Source organism: Myotis daubentonii, chromosome 6, assembly GCF_963259705.1.
Source record: "Myotis daubentonii chromosome 6, mMyoDau2.1, whole genome shotgun sequence".
NCBI classification, from domain to species: Eukaryota; Metazoa; Chordata; class Mammalia; order Chiroptera; family Vespertilionidae; genus Myotis; species Myotis daubentonii.
In genome coordinates, this window is record NC_081845.1 from 19,318,356 (window position 1) to 19,324,722 (window position 6,367).

Here is a 6,367-nt window from a genome sequence, read left to right on the forward strand (position 1 = left end):
AGTAGTGATTTCCAAAGTCTTCCCTAGTAGTGAAACAATTCTCAATGAATATAAGTGAAAACTCCTCCAAAAGACTGAATTGATTCAGGACTTCTTTATGTTACTTCACAGGCATTTTTTACTCTTGCTAATGAAAGCTTAGGATGGCAGCAGAGATAAAAATGATTGGTGGAGCTATTAGGGAAATATTCACAAAGGCTAGAACTATTTTGCTTGACAGGCAGGAACAATGACTACTAAAGTGGCTTTGGGGACTGGGAGTGGCCTAAAAAAAAAAAATCCTAGTTTAAAAGTATATCAATCTTTCCACAGATCCTCTGACTTCACTATCTTTTCGCTGCTACCAGAAATAGAGGAGCTCCCTAGTTCTCCTTAGTTGGGATTTAAATCAGTACTAAATGTTTAAATCCTGAAATTTAATTTAATTTTTTCTTCTTTTTGTTTACTTTTTTATTTTCAATTACAGTTTATATTCAATATTGTTCTTTATTAATTTTAGTGGTTAGAGACAATCTATACTTTACAAAGTGATTCCTCTGATATTTCAAGTACCCACTGGGCCCCATCCATAGGTATTACAGTATTGTTGTCTATACTCCCTATGCTGTAATTTACATCCCTGCAACCAGTTTTTACTTCTTAACCCCTTCACCATTTTCACACAGCCCCCCAATCACCCTCTCCTCTGGCAACCATTCATCTGTTCTCTATATCCATAAGTCTGTTTCTATTTTACTTGTTTGTTTATTTTGTTTTTCAGATTTCACATGTAAGTGAAATCATGGTGTGGTATTTGTCTTTTGCTGTCTGACTTATTCCACTTAAATAATAGTCTCTAGGTCTATCCTTGCTGTCACAAAGGGTAATATTTTAATTTCTTTTATGGCTGAGTAGTATTTTATTGTGCATATACATATACCACAGCTCTTTAATCCACTCATCTGCTTGATGGCCACTTGGGTTGCTTTCATAGCTTGGCTACTGTAAATAATGCTTCAGTGAACATAGGAATGCATATATTCTTTTGAATTTGAGTTTCTTTGGCTACATATGCATAAGTGCAATCACTGGGTCATAAGGCAATTTTGTTTTGTGTGTGTGTGTTTGTTTTTGTTTTTGAAGAAACTCCACATTGTTTTCCATAATGGTTGCACCCGATCCTGCATTCCCACCAACAGTGAACTAAGGGGCCCTTTTTTTTTTCACATCCTTGCCAACACTTGTTGTTAGTTGATTTATTGAAGGTAGTCACTATAAGAAGTGTGAATTGGTATCTCACTGTGGTTTTAATTTGTTTTTCTCTGATGATTGGTGATGTTGAGCAACTTTTCATATGCTCATTGGCTATCTGCATATCCTCTTTAGAGAAGTGTCTATTCAGGTAATTTGCACACTTTTAAATTTGATTATTTGATTTCCTGGTGTTGAATTGTTTCAGTTCTTTATAAATTTTGGATATTAACCCCTTATTGAATGTATCATTGGTGAGCATGTTGTTCCATTCAATACGTTGTCTTTTCATTTTGTTGATGGTTTCCCCTGATGTACAAAAGCTTTTTATTTTTATGTAGTTCCATTTGTTTATTTGTTTCTTGCCTGAGGAGATAGTTCAGAAAAAAATATTGCTAAGAAAAATGTCAGAAATTTTACTGCCTGTTTTATTCTAGGAGTTTTATGGTTTCAGGTGTTACATTTGAGTCTTTAACACATTTTGATTTATTCTTGTATATGGTATAAGATGGTGGCCTAGTTTTATTTTTTTACATGTATCTGTCCAATTTTCCCAACAACATTTATCGAATCAACTGTCTTTACCCCATTGTATGTTCTTGCTTACTTTGTCATAGATTAATTGGCCGTATAGGTGTTGGTTTGTTTCTGTATTCTCTACTCAGTTCCATTGATCCATGTGTCTGTTTTTATGCCAGTTGATTACTATAGCCTTGTAATATAGTTTGATATTAGGTAGTTTGATACCTACCACATTGTGCTTCTTTTTCAAGATTCCGGTCACTGTTTATGTCCCATGTTTTCTTAATAGAAATGTTATATATTTAGGTTTACAGATTATGTTTATAATTCACTTTGAGCTAAATTTTTGTATGCTGTAAGGTAAGGGTTATGCTTATGTTTTCCAGTTGTTCCAGCACCTTTTGTTGAAAATACTATCTTTATCCCATTAAATTACCTTGTCAAATTTGTCACAAATCAATTAACCACACATGAGTAGGTCTCACTCAGTACTCTGTATTTTCTTCCTTTGATCCATAGCTTGATTTTTATATCAATGACAAATTGCCTTGATTTCAGTAGCTGTAATTAAGTCTTAAAATTAATGCATGTTCTTCAACTTTTTTTTTTTCAACTTCCAGCATCATTTATTTTCCTAGAATTTGGATACAATTAACTGTAGCAAGTCAATGCTCAGTACTATTTAAGCCTCACTGTATGTTCTTAAACTACCTCAGCATTTATAAATGTGAATTCATATTCCAGTAAAACTAAAAAACTAAAAAAATATTTTAATATATTTTTATTGACTTTAGAGAGGAAGGGAGAAGGAGAGAGAGATAGAAACATCAATGATGAGAGAGAATTATTGACTGGCATGCCTTCTACTGGGGATTGAGCCTATAACCCTTCAGCTCAGCAAATTTGCAAGCAGTACGAGTTGTGTGACAATCCAACACAGGTGCATCTCCAGCACTGATCTGGCCTGGATGTCTCAGGATAATCACCTGAGCTGTGAAGCCAGCTGCTTCCACTGGTGGGTCACTTTTGCTGTATGTACCTCGACTGGGAATCGAACTGTGACCTCCTGGATCATAGGTTGGTGCTCAACCACTGACCCACACCAGCTGGGCTGGAAAACTAAAATTTGACATACCAACAAATTTATTCAATATTGATGTAACTATAAAATTTTATATGTAACATGTGAACTTTAATATAACAGAATTTGGCCTTTAGAAACTAGCTTACACATTAACCAAGTTACTCTTTGCTTATCTGTCCTAAACTATTTAATGTTACACCAGCAGACCCCCCTCCCATAGCTTTTACCATGTATAAAAAGATTATTCCTCCCTAGACAAAGTGAAAAAACAAAACAAAAACACAAAAGTTTCCACCCAGAAAAAAAAGTTAACAAGTTTATCCAGTTCTAAAGTATCAGCAGATATAATACTAGAAAAAGGACATGGGCAACTCTGAAGTCTTGTATAACAGAAACTTACAGTGTTGACTAAAAGAACACACATGTTTCTTATTAAACATTATTTTAATGGGTCTCAGATTCTGTGACAGGTTTTTGCTCAAGTTGTTTCCATGAAAAAGTACTGATTTTAAAAACTAATAACTTAAAAACTGCCACACACACACACACACACACACACAAAAGAACCAAAATGGTCCACAAAACATTCATCTTTTCTTTTGAAGTTTTTATGATGCATTGTAATCCTTAACCAATCTTTTACTATTAAACTCAAGTGGCCAATTGAGACCAGTTCTGAGACCGTTCTTCCACCACTGGTTAAGACTGGGGTGGCAGTAATTGAGGATAATATTCACTTAGCCTTCTGAGCTTTCTGGGCAGACTTGGTGACTGCCAGCTTCAGCTGCCTTCTTGTCCATGCTTTGATGACACCCACAGCAACTGTTTGTCTCATGTCATGCACAGCAAAACGGCCCAGAGGTGGGTAGCCGAGAAGCTCTCAACACACATGGGCTTGCCAGGAACCACATCGACAATGGCAGCATCACCAGATTTCAAAAACGTAGGGCCATCTTCCAGCTTTTTCCCAGAACGATGATTGATCTTCTCCTTCAGCTCAGCAAATTTGCAAGCAGTATGAGTTGTGTGACAATCCAGCACAGGTGCATCTCCAGCACTGATCTGGCCTGGATGGCTCAGGATAATCACCTGAGCTGTGAAGCCAGCTGCTTCCACTGGTGGGTCACTTTTGCTGTCACCAGCCGCATTGCCACAGAGAACGTCTTTGACAGACACATTCTTGACATTGGAGCCCAGGAAGAGCTTTACTCAAAGCTTCATGGTGCATTTCAACAGACTTTACTTCAGTTGTAACGTTGAGTGGACCATAGGTGACCACCATGCTGGGTTTGAGAACACCAGTTTCCACTCTGCCCACAGGGACAGTACCAATACCACCAGTTTTATAGACATCCTGGAGGGCCAGACACAGGGGCTTGTCAGTTGGATGAGTTGGTAGTAGGATGAAAACCACAGCTTCACGCAGCATGGTTCCACCAGCATGGCCATCTTTACGGGTGACTTTCCATCCCTTGAACCACAGCATATTAGCACTCGGCTCCAGCATGTTGTTATTATTCTAAACAGAATTATACGTTAGAATCTTATAGTGCTATGCCCTCTAATTATTTTTCTTTTCTTGTATTTGAATATGTATGATATGATAATAATTTAGGAATATAAGCTTATATATATTAATTTTCAATGTCATAAATCCATAAAATTTATTCTTTTTTATTTAAAAATGCAATTTAATCCTACTTTGATAAAGTGTATGTTCTGAATTTAGTTATTTAGTAGTGTTTAGATTTGATGGACAAGAATATATTAGTCTAAAGAAATTACTACTTATTAAAATAGTTTTATTTTCCCTATGCTATATTGTAGATAAATGGATGAACTTGTATATATGAGCTATTAGTAAGAAAACTTGTACAAATTCAAGGTAATATTAATAACTTTAAACTTATAAATGTGAAACATATAATCTAGTGGTTTAAGATGAATATTCAACTTAAAAATTGAGAATGGCCCTTCTGAGTCCGCCTTTCACTGAGGAGAAAGCATGCGATGATATTGAGAACTTGATTTGATTCAATCTTACAGCAATAAAGACTGAATAACTTATGTAGGTTATTGAACTGAACTAAGTAAATAAAACTAAATTCCAATAAAAGTATGAACTTTTGAAATGGAATATAATATTATATAGAGATATAAAAATACATATATGGAAGCTACAGTTAAAATTAAATTTTTAGAAAGAAATATAACTATTGAAAATCTTGTGTAAATGCAAAAAGATAAATTGTTCATTTGACTCTAGAAGGATTTGTTGAGCTTTGATCATTTATTAATTTATTAAATCTATAAATATTTATTGAACATCTGCAGTATAACACATTGCTCTGTGTTCTGGGCATAGAGTTCTATAAGACCTTCTCTACCTTCAGTGAAATCACATGTTCATAAAGATCAAATTAATTTGATACAATGTTAAAAGTGTTGATATTGCTAATACAGCACATATGCTCTTAATGAATAGATATGTGATCTATAAATTATAACAATAATAGTGCTAATATTATGAAATATGTTAGTATAATATCAATGTTTAAAACTTTAAAACTACTGCTTTATTATATTCACATATTTTATATCAAGCAAACAATGTAACAAGACTAATGACAAAAAAATGTTGTCATGAAGGTCACTAAAGTTTCAATCAATGAGAAAACAGAACCATAGTTTGTCCCTTTGAATTTGCTTTATTTAAACATGAGAAAACAAATGTTTTACCTAGTTAAGGGTTTGAAAAGTAAAAATTCTGGGGTAGCAAAAGAGATTATGAAAGAGGGGAGACTGAAGAATGTCAACCAAAGTCCTATTCTAAATTCATGGCTCCTGTGTACCTCAGGAGTTCAGTCCATGACTGTTACTTCACACCCAGGCTACCTACATTGCCCCTTTGCCTTTATCATGCCATAACCATTCACTTCCTCATTTTTTATCCTCATATCATCTCATTCTTCCTCCAGTGAAATGGGACTTGGGAGTGCCATTCCAGAACATTTGAGAACACAGAGCGTTATGCTCCCTGGTTCTCCACAGCCTACCTTCATGGTATCTGCCAGAAACTGACAGATCCTCCATGAGAAATTCTAATTGAGTATTACACGCAGCAGAGATCAAACTTACAGATTACACACACACACACACACACACACACACACACGCCTAATATGCAAATTGTCCCCACGGGAGTTCGACTGGGAGACCGATCTATCACTATGATGTGCACTGACCACCACGGGGTGGCATGGAATGAAGGAAGGCCCAAGCAAGAAGCTGGTAGCTGGAAGACCCCGATCGGTCCTGATTGCTGGCCAGGCCTAGGGACCCTGCACCAGGCCTCTAGTCTATTATAAGTCCTTATTATCAGTAGGTTTGTATTTTCTTCGTACATAAGCATTGGCAGAAAAAAACAAGTATCCCACTGTTCTAGATTAGAGAGTCCCTGCTGGTCTGGTACCTGGGTTATTTATTCCTTGAGAAAGTTTAACTTACTCTCTTATTTAAATGAATTACTCT

The 6,367-nt window shown here is 35.6% G+C and overlaps 1 pseudogene; it reads right to left on the reverse strand.

Annotated features, from left to right (window-relative positions):
* Nucleotides 1-3,569: 3,569 nt before the first annotated feature.
* Nucleotides 3,570-5,898, reverse strand: LOC132236661 (elongation factor 1-alpha 1-like; annotated as a pseudogene).
* Nucleotides 5,899-6,367: the final 469 nt, after the last annotated feature.